The sequence below is a fragment of the Nelumbo lutea genome, chromosome 3, assembly GCF_056320005.1.
Source record: "Nelumbo lutea isolate HS-2025 chromosome 3, American lotus-T2T, whole genome shotgun sequence".
Lineage (NCBI taxonomy): Eukaryota > Viridiplantae > Streptophyta > Magnoliopsida > Proteales > Nelumbonaceae > Nelumbo > Nelumbo lutea.
The window spans coordinates 91,994,946-92,020,125 of record NC_142686.1 but is presented as its reverse complement, the minus strand read 5'-3'; the positions used below and the strand labels follow the sequence as shown (position 1 = coordinate 92,020,125).

The 25,180-nt window shown below is 43.0% G+C and overlaps 1 long non-coding RNA gene across 2 annotated transcripts; it reads right to left on the bottom strand.

Moving 5' to 3' along the window:
- Window positions 1-432: 432 nt before the first annotated feature.
- LOC148866863 (uncharacterized) lies at window positions 433-19,475 on the bottom strand. Of its 2 annotated transcripts, none has more exons than XR_016110803.1 (4): window positions 19,165-19,475; window positions 19,006-19,081; window positions 2,622-2,675; window positions 433-629 (listed from the first exon to the last, which is right to left on the bottom strand). It is a non-coding gene; the product is annotated as an uncharacterized LOC148866863 (long non-coding RNA). The 2 variants fall into 2 exon arrangements; XR_016110802.1 differs by having other exon boundaries at window positions 19,010-19,081; window positions 19,165-19,439.
- Between the last annotated feature and the right edge of the window lie 5,705 nt (window positions 19,476-25,180).

Genomic DNA, 25,180 nt, shown 5'->3' with positions numbered 1-25,180 from the left:
ATTATATATGCATTTGTAGCTACGGTTTTTTAAGTTATCCGCAGCTACAAATTTGACTTTCTTACTACAGTTTGTGGTGTCTGTAGCTATAAAACTTGGATTTATAGCTATGGACCCAAATTGCCTGTAACAAAAAATGAAAAACATATAGCTACGATTTAAATAGTCTATAGCAAAAGAACATCAATCTATAGCTATGGATATTAACTGGTCATAGCTAGAAAAAATAACCTATATCTACTGTTTAATTTGTCGGTAGTAGAAGAACAACAATCTATAGCTAGAAAAAATAAACTTATAGCTACGGTTTACATTGACTGTAGCTAAAACATAAACCTTTAATGGCTAGATCCTAAAATATTTTTATTATTTTTTGAGGCCTTCTTTCCTGTATTGAATACAAGCACAACCAGTTCATAATATAAGATGGGATTTAAATTTAAAATTCCATTAAAAGATTATATAATAAAAAATGAATTATATCTCAAGGTGCTTTAACATCCATGTGTTTGCTACAAATTCAAAAGTTCTTGAATACATGAAACTCAATAAAAAAAAACTTGGCGTGTAAAATTTGATCAAATGTCTCCATCCACACGTGTGAAGTATCCTCCTTTACCATGTTAAACCTATAAGAAAATAATGGAAAATAAGTTAGAAATCACATTTTTGGAGATATAAAATCATGTATGACAATTTAGTCAAGTATGCAATATAAACTTGCCTTTCATATTGTGAAACCTAACCAAGATTAAATGCTTGTTTACCAATAAAAGTGTTTGTACTTATTTTCTAACAATTTTCAGATTCAATACCTTTAAGTTGTAATAAGTAAAGTGATATGGACTTGAATAAATGGCTGGAAACTCAGGATTTTGGTTCCATCATTAAAAGGTTTTGTTGGTGATCTCTTTTCTCCTCTCTCCTCCATTCTTTCTTCTCTATTCCCACTTTTTTTTTCATTCCTCTCTCTCCTCATCTCTTCTCTCTTTCTCTCTCCTAAGATATTCCCTCCAAAATTCTTTAAATTGAGTCTCATTTTGTATATCAGGTTGAATTAAATTGATAATGAGAAGATGCCGGTAGTGTACTCAGGTATGTTAAACATAATTACTTTTTATTCTGCAATTGGGATATTGCAACTTAAAATGGAAGGAGGACTTGCAGACAATTATCAACTAATTTAGAAATGGAGCTCTAGGTCCATGACATTTAAGACATCACATCAAGGGGGCTAGTGCAACAACTACTAGCTTAAAATTAAGCTTCAAATGGATCCCTATATTAGCACTTGATGATGTTATTGCTAGAAAGAGTCAATAGGAAGTTTTTGTATTTAGAGTATGTGTTGCCCAGGTCAATTTGTTCATCTTTCTTGAAAAGATTGTATGTTTGGGGAGGGTAGAAGTGGGCTAGCTCTCTTTGTGTACTACACTTTCTATTTTAACCAATTTGCACTTTTTCTATTATTTCTTACTTAATTAATTAAATACTGATTGTTTACCCAAAAAGGAGGTTCAATAGAAGTCATAATGAACTGTAGGATACTTTCCAGAAGAGACTTTGTAGAGTATAGAATCACCCTAGATGATTTTATTAATTAGAAGTCAAGGCTACAAGCTAACTTTTTTTTTGGGAGACTTTATCCTAAGTCTCTTAATGTACAAGGAGAAAGGAAACATGCATCAATATCCCGAATTTAAAAAAGCCATGCCAATATTCAAATTGTTTTGCATGATATTCAATTGGGAATGAAAGAAGGTGAGGGCTTCCTATGGCGTGAGTGTGTGGAAGGGGATCATGATCTTTAACAAGGAATTCAGGGACCTAACCAACTTTGTAGTAGGGGATGGATCTAAAATCAGGTTTTGGGAGGATGAGTGGTGTGGGGTGGGAAGGCTTTGTGACTTATGTCCAAGATTGTATAGATTAACGGAAGCTGAAGTCACTATCAGTGGATGCTATGAAAGGAGGGAAGAGCATTTGATCTGGAGTCTGAAATTCAAGAGGCCTTTATTGAACAGAGAAGTTGAAGAATGCATCTCTCTGTTAGAAAAACCGGAGGGTGTAAAACCTACAATTCAGCTCAAAGACAAGCTTTGGTGTAAAGAGTGCAAGAATGGAAAGTTCACAGTAAACTCATGTTATCTGGCTTTCAGCAGATCTATCTAAGATGTGAAGCACATTAAGGGCATCTGGGGAAACCCAATTTCTCCAAGAGTGGAGGCTCTGGCTTGGCTGATAGCAATGGACAGCATTTTGACAGCTAATCACTTGAAATCCAGAGGCTTTAACATGGCTTCCAAATGTTACCTTTGTGAAGACCAGGAGGAGAACACGATTCACCTATTCATTTCATGCAATTTTTCAAGATTCCTGTGGAATGTGTTTACTTCCATGTTCAGGGTCTCAGTTTCTGACCCATTAATGCCATCTCCTAGAGAGAACTTCATGGAGGTTCTCACATTCCAAGACTTAGCTTAAAACTCAACTACACATGTATATAATGGAAAAATGCATGTCATACTAATTCTTGAGATAACTAATTAAGGCTGAGAATAGGAGAGAGAGAGAGAGAGAGAGAGAGAGAGAGAGAGAGAGAGAGAGCATTATATTAATACCTGCAAAAAATGTCATGTTCAATACTTCTTCCTTCCAACCGTTTGCAACTCAATCTAGCAAAGATACAAATATAAAAAATCATCATAATCAAATATCATTATCATCAAAAACATATCATTACCTTTCAAATATCATTACCTTTTTTATGAGTTAATTTTAATAAATTTACCTTACCTTTCCAAAAAAAAAATATCATTATCATTAAATCTAGAAGTGTTATTAGTATATATGAATATCCACATGTATGTATACTTACAAAGGAGGTAACCCAAGGAATGCTACATCCTTGTGCATTGAGTAAAAATAAGCATACTGTTCAAGGAGTTTTCAGTTCAAACGAAAATGCTCAAGGGTAGAATGCAGCAGGTAGCTCATCTTCTATCAAGGATTTTGTTTAGGACAGTTGGGTCCCTAGAGGTAATGTGGAAACCATGCTTAACGACTTCTCAACACAACAGAAACTCTTTACAGACTCTCTATGGCTTCAACTAAGAATAAAAACAACTTTAGTGAAAAAACCAGAAATTAACCCAATTTAAAGGTTGGCTATATTTATGAAAATGCCAGTAGATTCCATTACAGATAAGGAGAAATCAGTTCTCTCAACCCAATAATCCCATAAAATGGGTTAGGTATATATTGCCTACATCTAGCTCTAACCTAGAATGCAGCTGGACTCATGGACCCATTGAAGTTTTTAAGGCCCCGAAGACAATTTCTACATTTCCTCCCAGGCTAGATCTTGTAGTCAAGACTGTTTAGGGAAAAAGTCCAATATTGATTTTCCAGTTTATTTCTTCTTCAAGTACATCCATTGGCTTACTCTAGGGACTTCCCTAGTGAATCAAATTAATTTACCATGCCAAGGCAGGAGACCAGAAAATCCCTGCTTAACAATGTCCTTGTTATGATCTATAATCCAACTCAAAAGCCTATTTGATGGAACTTGATCTGAATGTCACTGAGTAACAGGGGAAGGTTCCCCAGATTACTTAATTACATGGTATGGAAGGGCAACTAGATTTCCTGTGAGAACTTTCGGGAGCTTAGCTTGGTTAATTGCATTGTCAATCTAGGAAGAGGGCTCTCTTGGTTATTGGATAACTGCAGAGCATTAGAGAAGCTCTACTTGCACATGTGTATTGGAGTTAGAGACAGTGACATTGTGAACTTAGCACAGAAATCGAACAACCTTTGGTCTATCTCACCCCACCTCCCCTCAGATTTCTCACGTTTTTCCTTAAACATTCCATTAAGGTTGACAGATGAGAGTCTGAAAGCAAGCTCATAACTGTTCTATGCTTGAGTGATAAGCCCAGAAGGTCCACTCGAACCCCCAAGCCCAACCCAAAGTATATGTGATAGCAACCAGTGGATAATTGTGTCCAGTTGGTGTCCAGTTTGCTTAAGTTGTGTAGTTATGTATTTACGTGTTTAAGTTATAGTGGTATATGTTTATGTGGTAGTGGGAAACTGGGTCTCCTAAAGACTAGGTTGTTTATTTGATGTAGTGTGTCAATGTAGTGGGTGACTGGGTCTCCTAAAGACGTGGCCATTAGCTTTGTTCAGTTTTTCAGTAGTTGGTACTGGTTGTTTGAAAAGGGGTGAGCAGACATGAATGAATCAGAGAAGTATTATCCCTATTCTTGTGGTTTGTTCTCACCCAAAGAAGAACTGTGTTTATCTTTCTTGCTACTGACTGGGACCTATCATTGAGTTGGTTAAAATATCATACTTGGATGGAGATCACTTCCCTTCCTCATTCTCTTCATTTAACTTTTTGCAGACCCTGGAGCTTGTGGGATCACACAAGTTGGAAAGGCTGACAGTTGAGGATTGCCCTCAAATCTCTAAGAGGGGTGTTGAAGGGACTGCAAGGTTTGTGTCATACAAGCAAGACTTGCCAAGTATTTACTAATACTGAATCTCCTTGCTTTCAAAATTGCTTAAATAATATAGATTCTCAGTTCTTGTTTTTCCAATTTTTGTTTCATTTAAAACATGATTTGTTGGCCTTCTCAAAAGCTTCTTTTTACATTTACTCCTAATTGCAATCTTTTATCTATATACTCTATATTTTTAATAGTGAAGAATATATGTCCATTTGCAATTAAGTGTATCATTTTTCAGGTGTCAAGACAATCTAAGGGTATATGCACTATTGGTCTCTGTCATATTTTTTCCTTTATAAACACACATCAGCTAAAGAAATGTTGAGTTACTTTTGGATCATGGGAATGGACTTTGCTTTCAATTCCATACCCTCACTGATTCCTTGAAACAGTGAAATTGAAATAACCATTCCCACATTTCATTTCAAATTAGAGGATTGCAAAAGGCTAAATTCCTTCTTGGCCAAATTTCTCTGTTATTAACTAGAGTCAAAATGGAGATTCTTGAGAATCATAGAATTGTCATATGATGACTTAACCTTTTCTTCCCCAATTACTAATTTGAATGGAGATTGCAATAGCCTATTTTGAGAAAGGAACATGGGATTAGAATTGGATATCCTGAAGGGATAAGAGATCCATCATATGGATGGCCGAACCCTGCAGGTAGGTTGGGCAAAATTTAAAAAATTTCTCTCTCTCCCATCTAGGAATCACATTCCCTGTTTTAGAAAATATGCATTTTCAAGGATCAATCTTAAACCTGAACCGAACCAGATCTTAAACCAAAAGTAGGAGAGGGATATACCTGATACGGAGTAACAGTAACTTCCAACAAATGTGTTCATGCCCAAGGAAAACTCCAAAGACTGCTTCCACTGAAGGTGACACAATGTAGGGTGGAGCAGAATCAGTAGGTGGTTCTTCCCAAGAACCGAATCCTTCAGCAAGAATTCGATGGAGGCTATGTGAGAACAAACTAGCAATGGCGGCAGCAGGAGGAGGGCACAAGAGTAGAAGATGGCACAGCGTTACTATAATTGTCTTCTCTCTTTCTGTGATCTGAGATCAGATTTAGTTGATGTGTTTGTAGGTTGGCCCTCCTCCTTTTTTAGGCTTTAAAGAGAGCTCATAATCTCATTAGGAGTTTCCTAATCCAAATCCTTATTTGGATATAGACTCTCTTTAAGAGATAAGGATAAGCCCTTATCTTATCTGCAGATTATATCAGCCCTCCTAATCTTATTAGGAGCTTTCCAAATCTAAATCTCTATTTGGATCTAGACTCTTTGAGTGGATAGGGATAATTCCCTATCCTATCTGCTGATCCAAATCCCAGAACCGCCCCTCTTTAAATAATCTAATTATACCAGTTTGAATTAGGCTTTAGGCCCATTAAGTCCATATGCTCATTCGACCTCCTCACTGCTGCCCAGTTGGGCTTCCTTGTATGGCGTGGGACCCAAACATTGATCTACACATCAACCACATGGGTTTAGTTTAGCCTCTGTTACAAGGCCTGGCCGAATTCACTGTTATGGACAGTGAGCCCCTGAGCCCATCACATGGGCTTCTAATGGGCCCAACACTTACACTAAGTGGTCCCTGGGCCAAGCCACCTTATAAAAACCCAGGAACTATAGACAGATGCAAGATTAGCCCATCAGGTATTACCCTCAATGGTCTTACACTTAACCTCTTAGCCCATAATGATCAAACACTGCCCGACAAGAGAGGACCTCTCCCTCGGCTACAAGGAACAGTGCTACACTCTCTACTCACATGGATCCCGGGAATTAAAACCTTTTGCAAACATTTTGAAACTGTAATATATATATATATATATATATATATATATATATATATATATATATATATATATATATATATATATATATATATATTTTGCAAAACAATTTTCAACGATTGAAATTGGCTGCTGGCAGCTTTGGTTTCCATCAGAGAGAATGCATCCCCGATCATTACCATTGTCCGACAAAGGGGCTGATCCTGTTACTATGATCACCCACTCAGATGAATTCTCGGACTGTCTCAACATACCCAGGTTTTGACCCCTCCTAAGGATCTCATTGATTGGCATATCAAAGGTAGTCCAATCCAACACCTAGTGCAGTATCATAATCGAGTCTAGGGGTCAGGTGTAACTTTCCAGTTTTGCCCATCAATATCCAAGGTCCAGGACAATATAGGAAATCTGGTCCGGTTTAGGGTTTCAAGTAAACTTACACTGCATGTACCTCGGGTCTCACCCTAGCGGTTGAGGCAAGCCACCCCAACCAACTTGGCGGCACACCAGTGTCAACCTTGGTAGGATAAATCTTCCTAGACTTATCCAACGGTTGTGAACATTCTAAACTAACATGAGTCTCATATGTGTACAGTTTAAGAGTATTACACAGAAACACACCACAATAACATTTATCAAATATGTACTTCATTCATTTACATTAAATGACATAAGGTACATCATTCTGATTGGAGCTAAAGGCATACACTGTCTGCAGGATCTCAAAATTCACAAAGTTAGGAAGAATGGAAGAAGCAAACATCACAAAAAAAAAAAAGACTCAAAGGTCATACTTTTTTACTTTCTATAGACTCCATGGCTTCACCGTGGAGCCCTATAAAGTTGAGACTAGATCTGCTACTAACACTTATTGGGAACATTGGCTACTTGAATTAAGTAAGGGGCACACATGTGTTAAAGACAGGGGGAATACTGTGGCTGTGTTAGTATATAATATTACAGAAAATGTCTGTAGCATATCTGAACTCTATAAAGCTTGGATTGAGGTACTACTCTTGACAAATAACATTAGGCTCCTGTCCATTCCACACCTATTCTATCCTATTTAAGTTCTCAAAGACAATGCAAAATGTCCAACCTCAAGCTCTTGGTTGAAGAATTTGAAGAGAGAAGGAAAATGGTAAATGATAATATGTGAATTGAGTGGACATAGAACCCTGTTTAGAGCGTATTAGCTTGGGCCATAATGCCATATTCTACCTTGTTAGAACATAATATCTATTTACTTAATTTATAACATTCTCTACCTGAATAAGCTAATCTGTTTACTTAATTTGGATTCTGGTTTACTTTTCATTATAAGCTAATTTATAAACTTTTCAAATGAAGGTTTTTCATCACATACTTCTTTGTCGGAACCAGATGACTTGTAGGCAAGAGTTGATAAAGAGAGATTGACAATTTTGCTGTTTTTTATTTAAATAAAAATATAACTATCATTTTTAGCTTGTAAATTAATGGTGCCTCCTATTGACATGTGTTATGGGTGGATGCATGAATGGGAATCCTACTCTCACATGTGGTACATTAGGACATGTGGTAGGATATTAGTACTAGTCTTGTATTTGGTAATTAAAAGAGAAAGAAAGATATCTTTCTGGGTAGTAAAAAATTATGATAAATTTATGGGTGACTTGTGCATCACATTTTATTTTCATTTTTTTTTTTTTGTTTTTTAACTAGAAATGATAAATTCCCTCTCAGTTGAGCTGTGGATGCAACACTAACCAGTTTCACATGATCAAAGAGATGGGGTTACCAGGGTCCAGATTCATTCTTTGAATGAATCTTGGCTAGACTTCATGGAGTTTGTCTTTTCACACCACAATATAAAACCATAAACAAATTAAATCTGAATTAGAAAAATCTCTGAATATAAAATTACAGAATGCAATCCTAAATAAACTACCTTATTATCCGAAACACAATTGAACTAGACTAATAACTAATTAAATGCATAAGTCTATACTTGGAGAGATGGACTTTTATCTGAGCCTAATATAGGATTCACAATTGGATTTTGGGTGGATTAAATATTACCCAACAGGATTTTGGGTGAATCTGAGTAACAGGGGAAGCTCCCGCAAGTTCTCTTACCATATGCTCCTTTCTGATATGACTGAATTTGTCTTATGTAGGTTGCTGTTGATGGTATGTGGAAAGTATGTCCAGAGTCTGGTGGACCCATTCAGTTTCTGGGATTCAATGATAATTCTGCATGCTACTATCAAAAACTGTAGACACTTACCGTTTTCATTTTTTTATTGGAAACGGTAACTTACTGTTTTCATGTTCATGAAAGTTTTCGGTCTTAATGTGTGCAGGGGAGCTTAATTATCATGAACAATGTAACACCATATCAGCAACCATTCCCTCGTCAATGTCCCAGTTCATGTATTTCAATGGAGATTGTATTGAAGGAAAGTGCCACCGCTTTTTAGGGTTCCATGGTCATGACTGCAGTAAATGTAAGCCTTGACCATTCCTTGTTTCTGCTTTAGATTGTATTCATGTTTGGTCTTGAGCATAAAGGTAAACACGTGGTGTCAAAATCATGTATAGATTGCTTAACCTAACTGATGAAGGGTCATTTGGCCCGACCTAGTATAGAGGGGATACATGGATACGACCTAATTGAGATGATAACTCAGCTTGATATGACCAGTCCACAACAGATCGAGCTCGGATGTTCAACCACCTCGGGTTGAGGTGACCTTAACCTCGGTACCAGATCGTAATAGGATCACCTCGACTCCAAGGCATTTCGGCATTCAACCCAGTTTGGAATTTAAAAGTATCATCTCGGGGATACCAACTCAGATCACTATGTGATAATCCCGGAAATCCCTCCAACGGATTCCGAACCTTACAGGATCACGCCGCGTAACGGCTAGCCTTATCACCTCCCCGCCGGTTCGGGCAGAATTGATAAGCCTAATCAGTTGATAACGTTATCCCCCAATTAAAGCAGAAACGGATCCCATCATGATGCGATTTCTCTGCTCTCTAGCTCTCTAGCTCTCTACATTCAAAGCCATTTCAGCTCGCAAATAGCCTACTAACTTAAGCATCAGAGCGACCTCGCCGGGCTAGCCACCCTGGGTTCTCTGATCTTATTTTGCAAATCCACCTAGCTCACCGTCCAACTAGAAGCCAGATCATCCTCTAGCAGGGAGCAGTTAGATCGCACTACATCAATTGATGCCATGTGGGAGCTGCTACAAAAAGCCTTTTCCACACTCAACAACTCATCTGAATTCAATGGCATCCTCCAGTCACGTTGGACAGAGAACTGAAATGAACGCCTTTGGGGGGAACCTCAACTTCCATCAGTTTGCATCGGTCAGTTCACCATACCGCTCACTGCGGCTGGGGTTCCAACACTGACCATGCTGCAAGCTTCCACACAAGTAAATGCACCACTCCCTCCTGTAGTTGGCGCGACCTTCGCTGAACTATCTGTGGTTCCCCCTGGAGTCGGACAATCCTAGTTCGACGACCTAGTATACTACTTGCGGGCCATTCAAGTCCAAATGCAACAGGTCCAACAATTCCAACAAAGCCAACTGTCGGTTCCACCCCGACATCTAGCAATTCAACAGAACCGGCCTCATGTACAGAACACAAGATCTCCCCACTGAGCTGAGGAGACTTTCCAGGTTCCACTTCCTCTTGGGAGCCAAGTCTCACCTCGCGGTAGGAGAGACGGGTAGGTCACTCCGCTTGCTTCACAGGGCAACATTGGAAATAGGTCCGGAGACACTCAGCCCGCCAAGGCCATTCTTCCTCGGCGATCGCATCAAGAAGGTTTTCTCATAGGTAACCGGTTCGAGGTCCTGGCCGTGAACTCAAGGCAAGGTCCTTCCATCCATGGCAGTCAGCCTCAACATCCAGGGAACCAAGAACCACCTCGTGGCAGAATAGTACCTGACCACACAAAGGTTAGCAGCACCAATGCGGAGCCAATGAAGAAACAGCAGCGAAAGCGTCGCAAAGCACGCCGATCCTCCACTTAGAACAGCCAGCTCGCAAGGCCCAACCAGCAAGAACAAGTAAAAGGTAAAGAGGAGGCGAGCTCAACAGCCACCAAGACCGCTCCTCTCCCCTCCAAGTCATCCCCTCTGTTCTCCGAGCTATTGGCGACTCCGATGCTCAAGGACTTAAAAATGCCTCCCCTCAACAAGTATGATGGATCTTTTGATCCAAATGACCATGTAGACTCCTTTCAGTCCCAGATGCATCTAGCTGGGGCTGACGAGTCATGCATGTGCGTGGCTTTCTCCACCACATTTACATGAGTAGCTTGCACATGGTACCGGAACCTCACACTAGGAACAATCAAGAGTTGGGCGCAATTCTTGGAGTTGTTCACCTCGCACTTCATCACCAGCAAGAAGTGCCTGAGGTCCTAAGAAAGCCTCCTCAATGTAGTTCAAAGAGAAGGGGAGTCCATTAGAAGCTATCTCAAGTGCTTCAATGACACCTGCCTACAGATCCCCGATCTATATCCAGCGGTGAGGCTCATGGCAGCGAAGAAGGGTATAACTCACAGGGAGTTCAAGTGGCATGTGGTGGCCAACAAACCAAAAGACATTATAGAATTCCTCAAGGTTGCCGATTAGTTCATCGGGACCGAGGAAGATATGAATTAGAAGATTGTTAATTCAACAGAAAAGAGAAAGAGAGAAGGTGACAACACAAGTAATGAAGGGAACAGAGAAGAAAGAGAAAGTTCCGGACCAGGGGAGGAAACAAGTCTGGGATCCGATCTCCTTCGCGATCTCGCAAGTCAGGTCAGCATTCTAGAACTCTGCCCGTTGAAAGGACGAGCTATACACTCCTCAACGCGAAGCGCGAAGAAATCCTAATGGCAATCAAACACTCCTCCTATGTGAAGTGGCCACCTCGGTTGAGGGGAGATCCCGCCACCAGGAACATAAATGTTTATTGTACTTTCATAAAGACCACGGACATAGTACAGAGAATTGTAGGAACCTCCGCGACGGGATTGAGGAGCTCATCCGTCGCAGGTATTTAAAAAATTTCATGCAAAGAGAAGACAGAAACCAAGCAGATGGCCAAACAAACCGTCAAGGAGACCAAAGAAGAAATGCTCCCAAGTCCAGTAGCAGACAGAGTGAGCAGCCGCCACGACGGTTGCTCGAAGAAAGGCCAATCCACAGAATAATCAACATGATTACTGGCAAGTCGATCATCGCGGGCTGCACTTTGGCAGCAGGCTCAACTTCAGTTCGCGAATTAGAAAACGAGGAGCAGAACCCACCGAAACAACCTTGACGTGAAGACCCTATCTACTTCACGGAGGATGATGTGCATGGGATTCAATATCCTCACGATGACGCCCTAGTAATAAAGCTGAGGATAAATGATTTCAAAGTCAAGCACGTCCTAGTGGACTCAGGTAGCTCGGCCGACATCCTGTTTAAAGATGCCTTCGACAAGCCGCAACTCCAGACAAGTGATCCAAAGCTGATGGATACTCCCCTAATAGGCTTTAGCGACGAGGAGGTCAGACCTCTAGGGTGAGTCTCAGTACCCGTAGAGGTCAACACGTGGCCCAATATTGTAAGATTCGAGCACACATTCTTAGTGGTCGCAACTCCCTCCTCGTACAATGCCATAGTAGGTCAGCGCATTACGTACGCACCACGTGCGGTAGTATCCACCTACTACTTGGCAATGAAGTTCCCTACAGACTATGGAGTAGGGGTTGTGCAAGGCGACTAGCTCGAATCTCGCAAATGCTATGTCACCGCCCTCAAAGGGAAAGCCAAACTAGCAGCTGATGTCGAGCTCGAGCGACCTATGGAGTATACCGAGGAGTGAGCTACACCAACGGAGGAGATGGTTCACATCCCGGTCTCAACAGATGATCCAACTAAGACCCTCCAGATCAGCGTTTTGATCGAGGAACCACTTTGCTCTCAGCTGGTAAGTTTTTTACTTAAAAATTTAGATGCATTTTCTTGGTCCGCAACAAAAATGCCTGGAATAGATTCTATGGTCTTAACTCACAAATTGAATATTGATCCCTTAGTTAGGCCCGTTAGACAGAAAAAATGCAACCTCACCCCAGAGCGTTGGACGATAGTCGACGAGGAGGCCAGGAAGCTTTTAGCGGCAGATTTCATCAGGGAGGTCCATTACCCAACCTGTGTAGCAAACACAATTCTGGTAAAAAAGGCTAACGATAAATGGCGCATGTGTGTCGATTATACCGACCTGAATAGAGCATACCCGTAAGATTATTTCTCGCTGCCCAAGATCAACTGCCTAGTGGATGCAACCTCAAGGAATGAGTTGCTTAGCTTTCTGGATTCATATTCGGGTTACAACCAGATCAGGATGGACCCTGCTGATGAAAAAAAAAGCCTTTGTAATCGAGCTCGGACTGTACTGCTATAAGGTTATGCCCTTCGAACTAAAAAATGCTGGGGCAACCTTTCAAAGACTTGTAAATAGGATTTTTGAGCCGTTAATCGGCAATGAAGTTGAATGTTATGTAGATGATATGGTCGTTAAGACCTAATTTTCAAAATTGTTATTGAATGATTTGCAAAATGTTTTTGAAATTTTAGAAAATACAACATGAAGTTAAATCCCAACAAATGTGTCTTCGGCGTCACCTCGGGTAAATTTTTGGGCTACATAGTCAACCGACATGGCATCGAAGCCAACCCAAAAAAGATAAAGCCATCTTAGATATGAGACAACCTCACAAGCTAAAAGAGGTTCAGAGGCTGAATGGTAGAATAGCCACTCTGAGCCGTTTTATGTCAAAGTCGACAGATCGCTGCCTGCCTTTCTTTAAGGCTACAAAGAAAAGTAAAGACTTTGAGTGGACTACGGAGTGTCAGCTTGCTTTTGACGAGCTTAAAAGATACCTAGCTAGTATCCCGATTCTAACCCGACCCGAGGAAGGGGATATTTTAAAGTTGTACCTCTCCGCGAGTGACGAGGTGGTCAACTCGGTTCTGATAAGAGAGGTAGATCGGGTCCAATGACCCATTTACTATGTTAGCAAGGTTTTGCAAGATGCTGAAACAAGGTATCCGAAGATTGAGAAGCTAGTGTACGTGCTAGTCATAGCAGCTCGGAAACTTCGTCCATACTTCCAAGCCCACACCGTCATCGTCCTCACCAACAAGCCTCTAAGGCAGATCCTACTCAAGCCCGAGGTGTCCGACAAATTGATGGAATGGGCTATTGAACTCAGTGAGTACAACATTTGGTACGAATCTCGGACGACAATTAAGGTCCAAGCCTTAGTCGATTTTGTGGCAGAATGTACGTTTAGCACCGCAACCCCCGAACTGGCCGAGCTCGAGCACACGGAGGAAGCTTCAACCAGTGCAGCACCAATCCCGATTAGTGTAGGTCCGACCTGGGATGAGGAGCCCTGGATCATCCACGTTGATGGCTCGTCCAACCAACAAAAAAGAGGTGTGGGCATAATTTTATACGGTCCAAGCGGGGTGAAACTGGAATACGCACTCAGGTTCGGGTTCACAGCGTCCAACAACGAAGCAGAGCATGAGACATTAATAGTTGGGCTCACTTTAGAGAAGAAAGTAAAGGCCAAACACCTTACTACTGGCCCACAATGAAGGTAGATGCACTCGAGCTCATCAAAAAGTGCGACAAGTGTTAGAGGCACGCCAACATCATATAGTGGGGAATCGACCTACTTGGCCCATTCTCGCCTGCGACAGGACAGAGGAGGTTTCTGGTGGTAGCAATGGATTATTTCACGAAGTGGGTAGAAGCAGAACCCCTAACGACGATCATAGCCCGCAACATACAAAATTTCTTTTGGAGGAATATAGTATGCTGCTTCAGGCTACCTCGAGTACTCATCTCCGACAACGGAAGGCAGTTCGAGGACATCAAGTTTCATAAATGGTGTGCCGAGATGGGAATACAACAAAACTTCACCTCAGTGGCACACCCCCAGTTAAACGGGCAAGCGGAAGTGACAAACAGAGCTATACTCCGTGGACTAAAAGCTTGCTTAGCCCGAGCCAAAGGACTGTGGGTAGACGAACTACCTAGTGTGCTATGGGCCTACCGGACTACCGTCAAGACTGCCATGGGTGACACTCCCTTCAACCTCACTTACGGCACAGAAGTGGTGATCCCAGCAAAAATCAAGGTGCCGACACCACGCTTAGAGGCCTACGACGAGGAGACAAATGACGATGAGCTCCGTACCAACCTCAACCTGGTGGAAGAAGTACGGGACCTGGCATACATCCAGACTATAACTTACCAATAGAGAGTGGCTTGATACTATAACGCCCGGTTCAAGAAATGACACTTCTGTGTCGGCGACCTGGTTCGTCGGAAGGTTATGGTACCTGAACCCGGTGTTGGTAAGCTCGGACCGAACTGGGAAGGTTCATACCGAGTAAGACAGGTATTTGGGGAAGGTACGTATGAGCTCAAGACCATGGAAGGGAAACAAGTACCTCGAGCGTGGAACATTGGCAACCTGAGAAGATACTACCTGTGATCGCTGAACTGGAGAGAGGACTCCGAGTCACTCCAGAAGCCTAAGGGCCATGATGCTGAGCTGACATAAGATCTTGGCACTATGACAAGTCTTAGTCGCCTCTTCGGCATGGGTAGACAAATCCTAGTCACCTCTTCGGCATAGGCAGACAAGTCCTAGTCGCCTCTTCGGCATAGGCAAATCACCCCTCATGCCCAAAGCATAGACAGTTCGGGTATAAACCTTACGATGTCTAGCCCAGTTCGGCATATAATAATAGGTTGGACCCACTAGCTCTAAGGGACAACCGACATCCAAGTGAGTAGCCCATGCGTAGACAAGTTGAGTATATACCCTACAATGTCCACTCACCTCGGCGTACATTATGCGAAGTTACCCTTACTAGTAGTTCAGCTCGGTAGCTCGACAGTTTGGGGTAACCGACACTTAGAAAAATTTTGTATTTTCGGTTACCCCTACTTGTAGTCTAGCTCAATATCTTGACAGTTCGGGGTAACCTACACATTTCTACTCCTACTTGGTTTAGTTCACCAGTTCGGGAGTTATCTACACTTAGAAAATTTTTGCACAAAAATGGTCAAAATGTTTTCATTTCATTGATGTAAAAATGTTGAGTACAAAAGAGAGAGAAAAAGCAACAAAAACTTTCATTATAAACTGAGCTCGGAGGCCCGAGGTGTACATCATAAGATTCCAAGAGAAGAGGCAAAAATTATGCGTTCGGACTGCCAGGCAGGTTGGTCTCCATTTGATCCTCCTCCGCATCCCTCGACCTGATGGGCCCGCCTCTGGGACTTCATTGTCGCTTTCCTCTTCGGAGGAGTCGGGCTCTTTGTTTTCTGCCTTCGCCACCTAGAGAGTGAGGTCAGACATAGAAACGACTTCAAGGTCCAGCTTGGGAAACTTTTGCTGCATTAGATATTTGCACAACTTGAAGTCGGAATGGTAGGAGCTCGATCCATACTCGACTTGAAGGTTGTGGAACTTTGGAGACTCCTTGAAGTTTTGAATAGCATGCTCCCTCTCTTCAGCTCGCGCCTCTTGAATGGCGGTCTAGAAGATTTTGGTGCACTTTCGGATCATGGCTTCAAGATTCTCGTTCTCACGCTGAAGCTTCCCCTTCTTCTCGGTCAGTGCTAGAATCAACTCCTATTGGCTCCGAGCTCCCTTTTTAGCCCAAAGAACCTCGTCTCGAGCTATGTCCAGCTCGCGGTAAAGTTTTCATTACTTCTCCTCGGCTTCCCGAGCTTGCTTCAGGCGGACCTCGGACTGGTAGACTAATGAGTGAATGGCGGAGTTCACCTAAGTAAAAGCAAAGAAAGCAGAGGTAAGTACACTTAAAAAGCAGACAAGGAAACGAAGTGAAAAGTAAGAATACTCACCACCATGCAATAGCTGGCAGCCTGACCTCCGAGCTGGCTCATAGGCATGTCAGCCCTCTCTACAACCTCGGCAAGAAAAACAACGTCCTTACTCTTAAGCAGCCCGAGCCGAGGGGTCATTATACTTTCTTGCGGGAGTTGGGGCTCGGGCGCGGAAGTATTCTTCAGTTCATGAGGTAGAATGCCTTCCTCCTGGTCTTTGTCTAGGTCCACAATGGGAGGCTGAGGACAGACCTCCTCCACCGGGAGCTCAAAAGAGGTCAGCTCTGACGCAGCAACCTCGGATGGAACATGGGCAGAAGGACCGACCTCCCGGCGAGACTTCTTTGAAGCCTTCCTCTTCTTCCCTCTCTAAAAACTCCTAAGAAGGTTCTCAGCGTCAACCCCCAGCATGGCTACTACAAGAGGAAAACTCCTAAGAAGGTTCTTAGCGTCGCACAAGCTTTTCCTTGGCCAAGAAATCTCTCATCTCCAGGCCAAGGTCCCTCCAGGAGTTAATAACCGCCCTAGTCTCCGCGTCTAAACTTACTCCGGCATCTTTGATAGCCACCCTCCAGTGAGTCGAGAAGGGCCATCCCTCAGGATTCCGAACAAAGAAGTATCTTTTCTTCTAGGCCGAAGAGAGATGTAGCAACTTTGTCGAACATCCCCGTGTAAACAAGCGGAGTTCTTTTTGATTGAGCAGATCGAACTAAAGATGTCGAAGGACAGAGGTCGGTTGTATGCATGGAACAAAGAGATAGTACCTACTATGGTCTGGATAGAATTCGGGTGTAGTTGATCGATGGTGATGTCAAAAAACTTGATTATTTCTATAATAAATGGATGGAGCGGGAAGCGTAGCCCGACTATGAGCTACTCTTCAAAAACTGCGAGCTCATGGTGATCATGAGCCCAAGGGTACTGACCTAAGGGAACGCTAAAAATTAGGCTATCAGGGAGACGGTAGCGAGCTACCAATGACAACAGCCTATCCGAGGTCATGGTAGAAGGACCGAAGTCATCCGGATCCCGACCCCAAGAAGAAGATGGACCCTCCTCTCTGGAAGTCGGTCCCTCCTCCCAAGCTTCGGGCTCCTTAGGCCAAGATGGCCCAAATTCAGGTAAGGAAGTTTCCTCTAAGGGGCGAAGGGGGGAGCTACCCAGCGAGGAGCTGACCTCGCCAGTGGGAGCCGAAGACTGCACCTCGGCACCCTCGAGCTCACTAGAATCACCTAGGAGCCTATCTATGCTAGCACTAAACATGATTAAAACAGGAACAAGAAAGGAGAACAAACTAAGAAAAGATGAACTCACCAAAAGGAGAATGACCTCAGAATACAAAGAAGGAAATAGCGAGCTGAAGGACTCCGATGCAACCTCGTGAGAGCTCAATCACAGGATTTTTGGCGAGGAAGAAGGGTCCCTCGGCCCCCTATTTATATTTCACTGCGAAACGACCAACGACTGAGACCTGCTCGATTTGACGGCCCTCATGAAAACCGATTGAATGACGCCTGAGGACAAAATTGGTTGAGTGCATTTTTGACATCTGCGGAGTCCATAAACAGCGTGACGTCTGCGCGCACACCTGTCACTGCCTGGGTTATTGCTGGTTAAACCGGAAGTTGGAATAGGTCCGACCAACTGATCCGCTCGACAAACCGCCTAGACCTTGTGCCGAATCCACTTGGACTCATCATGAACTCCCCGCACCGGATCGGGACCCCTGGCTCGGGGAGTGGGGGCAATTGATGAAGGGTGATTTGGCCCGACCTAGTATAGAGGGGACACGTGGACACGACCTAATTAAGATGACAACTCAACTTGATATGACCAGTCTGCAACAGTTCGAGCTCGGATGTTCAACCACCTCGGGTTAAGGTGACCTCGGGACAAGGTCACCTAGGACGAGATCACCTCGGTACCAGATCGCAACAGGATCACCTCAACTCCCAGGCACTTCGGTATTCAACCCGGTTTGGAACTTAAAAGCATCAGCTCGGGGATACTGACTCAGATCACTATGTGATAATCCTGGAAATCCCTCCAACGGATTCCAAACCTTACGGGATCACGCCGCGTAACGGCTAGCCTTATCACCTCCCTGCCCGGTTTGGGCAGAATTGATAAGCCTAATCAGTTGATAACGTTATCCCCTAATTAAAGCGGAAACGGATCCCATCGTGACGAAGATCCCGGAACCGATCCGCAAAACCGACGAGGACTCAGCTATATAAAGGCTCCAACCCCGAGGGCATAAGGTACGCATGATTTCTCTGCTCTCTAGCTCTCTAGCTCTTTACATTCAAAGCCATTTCAGATCGCAAACAGCCTACTAACTTAAGCATCGGAGCGACCTCGCCAAGCTAGCCACCCCAGGTTCTCTAATGTTATTTTGCAGATCCACCTATCTCGCCGTCCAACCGTCCAACTGGTAGGGAGTTGTCAGATCGCTACATCACTAACAAGAGTATATTCGTTATTCCAAGAAATATAAACAAAGCTTCTAGATCATAGTATACGTTTTATGTAAGAATTGTCTTCTGTAGGGCTTTTCCAACTAAAAGATGCAAAAAATGCATTGATGTCTGCATTAGGAAATTATTTCTGGATATATTGTTCTACGGAATGCCTGATTGCAAAAGTCTGTTTCTTACGTATGCTCTTTTGAAGACAATTTGGATCATACAGGTATCTATCAAGATAGAAACCAGAAGAAGATTTAAGTCTGAGAGTGGCCAATTCCGAAAGCAATTGGAAACTTACGAACAATGAAATTGATGGTTTGAATGGCTCTTTCCCCTGATCCAACGAAGTTGCACACCCGAGCCAGTTATTGCGTCTAGAGAAACACAAATGAATGAGGGTTTTGTGAGTGAGAGAGATAAAGAGTGAGAGATAGTCAGAGAATCAGAAAATTCTTACCTGAAGCAATTGATGGATTGTTCCAATAGAAGCATCCGAAACTGGTTGACTTCTCGATTGAAAAAGAAAGGAGAGCGGATCTGCTCTTCACATTGGGCGTCTCACACGCGCTTCACACTCACATCCTATCATGCATTGGGAACATTTCCATAAGTTATTTTTCAGGGGAGATGTTCCCAATGCAGGGTGAATGTGAGGCGCTCAAGTGTGACGAGTAGATCCCGTTCCAAAAGGATGAGGGTTTTGTGAGTCCAAAAAGGGACCAAAAAGTGGAGGAGAGAGCGTAGAAAGTGCAAGAGTGGTTTTTTCTTCGGGGGCGGGAGGGAAAGAGACAAAAAATACGGTGGGCATTCAAAAAACGATACAATGAGACCATAGCTACAAGGCATTTTCATGTAATTATGAAATTATTAATAATTTAATCATTAATTGTTATTATTATTCATTAGTAATGAATTAATAATTTATTAATTATTAATTATTTACTTCTAATCATATTTATTTATTTTAATAATTTATTAATTATTAATTTCCATGCATTACATAATCATTTTAGTAAATAATTTAGTATTTATTAATTTTTATCTTTTTATTAAAATATTTATTACTTTATTATTTTTAAAATATATATACATACATATATCGGAAATACTCAATCGATAATGAAAAATAATACAACTCAATTAGCCATCATATAAAAAAAGTAATAACCAATCAGATGGATTTTTATCATGGTTTTCGAACCGTCGTTAACTCGGATGGTCGGACCATTGCGGAATGGCTCGACCTGGTGGTCAATGGGCCATGCCATGGCTTGGCATGATTGTATGGGCCGATGGGTCATGTTGGGCTTGAGGTTTCAGGTTAGCAGGCTGGCCTGTGCGGCCCGCCGTTCCACCCATGGATCGTGGGCTGGTATGGCCTGTGGCACAGCCCGACACGGCCCATATATATATTTTATATAAAACTTATATTATACAAATATACATAAATGTATATTTTATATATATATATATATATAATATATATATAATATATTATATATTATATAAATTATAATTATATAATAATATATAGTATATAATATATTAATAAAATAAACAATTTTTTATTATACTATTTTATTTAATTATTGTATATAAAAGCAATTATATACATCAAAATTCATATAAAATTAAAATTTTAAGTTTTTTATTCAAAATTTTAAAATAAATAACTTTGGCCCGGCCGAGTCATGCCATGCCAGCCCAACACGTATGGCCTGTTTTACACCTCTACGTTCAGTTGAGGAACCATCCACACAACTAGTTCTATTTTACCCCAATCCTAGTCCTTGGCAAAAAACCGTTGAATCGATCAACGACTCATTGACTAGGGTGGTCAAACCATTGACCCATTCAACCCGTTCAACATTTTTGGCCTTTTTTTTAACTTTTTTGTTAGAACAGACCATTTGTTCAAATTGAATGGTCGTCGAACCATCGACTTGGAAACATGTGGCTAGAACGTTTCTGGTTCCAAGTTGTTTTTTTAAAACATTGATTTTTATCAAATTTCACCAAGGGTTGTGATTGGTCAAAGCCTTTTCAATATCATATCTTTTGGGCAATATAAAAGTTTCCATAATTATAATAAATAGCTTCTAGTCATTAACTTGATGGTTATAACCATGGATAAATAAAATTTGTGGCCATAGTTAGAAATAATTTGTACTCGTAGGCAATAATATCTTTATCTACCAACAAAATGACGGTAGTTGTAGGTTATCATCTGGTTTTCTGATATATAGCACAGGTACCTAAAACTGTGGCTAAATGTGCTTTTTAGCCATGAACCATTAGCTTTTAACCGCAAACATATTGTCTGTAGCTAAAGTATAGCTACGGTTTTTATGTCCATAGCTACAATTCAGTAGCTATAGAACCATTTTCTTGTAGTGTAGGGAATACAATTCTCGGAAGGAAGAAATAAATTTTTGAAATTTCACCCAGCCACCTTGCATGGTTCGGCCATCCATATGATGGATCTCCCTTCCCTTCAAGACCGGGGGTCATCTTTGCCAGGTGGATGACACGTTGTTGTCCGTTTCGGAACCAATAGGTGTGGTCACCAGATAAGGACAGCCTGCCATGTAGGTCAGCTAGATACTTGAGTCATTGGTTGCCCAAGCTAGGGAGGTAAAGACAACATCCAAAGTCATCGGCTTGTTCTCCCGAGGTGATGTGCTCCATTCTACTGTGGAGTGACCCACCGATCTTCCTTTGGTCGAGATGTAGGTCAAGCTAGTCGGCTTAGGCCATCTTGGTCGAGTGTGACCTATCTTCATGTGGCATCGAAGTGTCATTAAATGATTCAGATTCGCCACGTAGCTTTTTGTGGTTGGTCAGCAGATCACCCCTTCCTCTTCCACAACCATAATTTCCTCTATTCTGATTGGGAGGAAACTGCGAAAACTGAAAACCATTATTGTTAGTTGTAGCAATATTGGCATCATATTTTCACTAGAGATAATATGGTGAAGAAGCCATGACTCATGGTTAAGAAGCATGCCAAGTACATCATTGATACTTAATAGATCCGCACCACTCTTATTTGTTATAGTAGTGATAAGAGATTATACTCACTCGCTAAACCAAAGAGAACATGAAGTACTAAATCATCCTTCGATATTGGTTACTGCAATCATATATACAATTGTTTTAGCTTTCTAATCATAACAATATATTGATAATTTACCTTTCTTCAAATTTTTGAAACTAATGCCTAAGTTGCAGTACCAGTATGAATGAGAAGAAAAGGATCTCCCTAAGGCACTCCAAACATCAGTTATAGTGGATAATCCTACAACTTGTGCTAACAAACCGTTAGTTAAAGAAGCAACAGTCCAACTCAAATCATGTTGATCTAAGTGTACCTATGAAAAGTAAGTAGGGTAACGAATTTTCTTACTAGTATCATCAGGATCTGAGATTTCTTGTGGTAGTGACGTAGTTGATCCAGTTCATCAGTTTATGAGCTTCAAGAACAGGTCATAATTATGCTCTCCATAGAAGAATATCCTTCCCATTCAGCTTGATAATTAAGTAATGAATGATATTGGAAATCGAACTCATGGTTACAGTTGTAGATAAATTTTGTAGAGAATGCGAACTAGACCTCATTTTAGACGAATCAACACTGTTAGCAACAACAAATAATTTAAAACTTGGCTCGGATATACCAGGTTTGAGAAACAAAGTTGATGTAGCGCAATCCGGTCGTTCCTACCTAGCACTCGTGTGCCCCTGAGAGGTACCTGAGACGAGAGGAAAGAGGAAGAACTCCTAGGGGGTTTCCCGGTGGGAACGCTCTGATGATTAAGTCAGTACTGTGTGCAAGAAGAGAAAGGAAACGGAATGGTAAGAGTGAAGGTTGCGCCAGTGATTCCAAGATACCTTGTTCCTTGAGAATGATCCCCTTATAACTGAATTCCATCGCTTCAGGCCCTCTGACTTCTGACAGGGCAGGTATAACCGCCACTGTCAGCCTGCCATAGCTGTTACAGGCAAGGCTGAGGTGGCACGCATGGGGCCGTCGTTGCAGGGTACGTACCTGTCAGGCGTGAGGCACCTTTCTGAAGGTGACAGGCACGGTGCTATCTGACGAGGGACATGTCTGCTATTCACAGATTTTTTGGGTATGGCGGTCGAGCAGGGAGCTTTCCTGTGGTATACCAAACTGCTTTTTTGTGAATCACCCCGAGCTGGGCTGTCTCTTGAGTGATGAGCTGCCTGTAGCAGGTTATGCCGAGCTGGCTGACCCGAGGTGTCCATGCCTCGGGGTGTCCAGAGATGGATCGGTGCATTCTTGCCTGGGAGTGGCCCGGGGTCCATTGGGGGGAGCTTGGCCTTAAGAGAGGTCAGGACGTCCCAAACTCGGGATGTCCTGAAGTGCCTTAACCCCAGGGAGGAGGTGCGGGTAAGGTGGCTCCTGGCAAGTAGTTTATCCTCCGAGTTGCCGAGCTGTACTCGGTGGGACTTTCCCTCCGAGTTGTGTTCATGCTTGTTGTGCTGTCATGCTGAGTCACTGTTTGAGCAAGGTCACGCCCACGCCTACCCGTGCTGTGAGGTTGGGCCAAATCACCCTCCATCAATTGCCCCCCACTCATTGTGCTGGCGGCGATGACCCAGTGCGGGGAGGTCATGACACGTCGGGTGGATTTGGCGTTGGTCTTCATGCGGCTTTGTCGTGCGCTCTGTCCAGCTGGACCGGTTTAGCACCCGGTGTGACCAAAAAAGGTCCCGAGTCGCGTCTGGATTACGCGCGGATCTCACACGATTTGGACTTCGCGAACGTCAAAAATGCGCTAAACCGCTTTCGCCTCGAGGAATCCGCAGCTATGGCTATAAATAGGGGATCCCTTGGCCATTTTCTTCGCCACAAAGTTTTTGTCATCAGTGTTTGAGCTCGCGCCGGGGGTTTCTTAGCTCGGGTCTTCCAGTTCGTCTTGTTCTCCTAGTCCGGTTGTGTTTCTTTTGGTGAGTCCTTCCAAGCTTCCTTCCCTTTTTCAATTTGTTTCTTCCCTCTAATCTGCTATGTCGTCTACCGTAGACACCCTTATCGACGAGCCTGAGGTAGGCACCTCGGCTTGGGGTGGCTCCTCTACTGCTTAGCCATCCAAAGTTTGGGTGGCGTCGGGTCATCTGGCATCCGCCTCCCACCGAGGTCGGGAACCAGGTCAGTTCGGCCCTTCCACAATGACCTCGGAGAGGCTTCAGGACCTCATACAGAGGTTCTGCCTCCCTAAGGAATATTCGTATAGCCTTCCCACTGGCAACTTCCCATGGGAGCATGGTCCTAACGAGATCATGATCTTTAGGGAGCAACTGATAGCCGGGCTCTGACTTCCTCTTCACCCTTTGATCGTTGAGGTATTGGTACACTTCAACATTACCGTGGACCAACTCCACCCAAACTCCATATGGAATATGGTGGGGTCCATCTCTCTTTGTTTTGATTGTTCCCTCTCCCTAGATTTATATATTCTCAGCACCATTTTGGCCATAAAGAAGAATGCTTCAAACTCATGCACAAGCTCCCGAGCAAAGTCCCAGCTTGGAAGCGGGACTACTTCGTAGTGTGGAGCAGTACGGGGTGGCCCTTCCCCACCGATTGAAGGATAGCCATTCAAGACCCCGGTGTTATCCTAGACGAGAAGACCAAGAAGGTGCTCCAGTCACTGGCTCAGCTCGGGTTGGATTATAAAGACTTCACTTCTAAGGAGAAGCTTGTCCAGGAGAGCTTGAGCCCGGGTAGGTTTTCCTTCACTTCGGCTTTCTGTTCGTATGTTTACTTTGGGTTACTGACGTCATGTTTTGTTGCAGGTCCCATGGAGGCGGAGAGAATAGACAACCCGAAACTCTTCCGCCAGATGAAGAGAAAGAAACGCATAGCCAAGAAGGCACGCGTTGAGTCCCCGCGAGCTTCAGCCGAGGCCCCAGCTCCATAGACTTCAGCTCCGAGGCCCGAGGTGGCAACGAAGCCTGCCATCGATTTGGAAGGAGCGGCGGTGCCTCGGGGGCTCGAGGTGGTAGTAGAGCTTTTTGCTAGGCCCGTCGAACCTGCTGCCAAGCCTACTGAGCCTGCTACTGAGAGCGCTGCCGAGGCTTGTGTTGCAGGGGCTGCTGCTGGGGCTTGTCCTGCCGAGGTGGCCGTCGAGGCCTCTAAGAGTTCCACTCATGGCGTAGAGATGATGGCATCCAGCTCGGAGGGTCAGGGGGGTCAAACTATTCTGAACCCCCAGTGCAGTCTGGAGAAGAACAAGCTGGTTGCATACCCGGGGGAGGTCAGCGAGTGGGCCGAACTCACTCCTGGTCAGCTCGGTGCCTGAGTTGCCACTCATACTATGGTGGTGAGTCTCTCTTTTCTTTTCTTTTTTCTCTTTGGTTTCCCTTTTGCAGGTGAACACCTCATTCACGCATTGACTCTTCAATCAGATCGGCACCTGAGGCAGGCTCTGGAGGCTGAGGAGTCATCT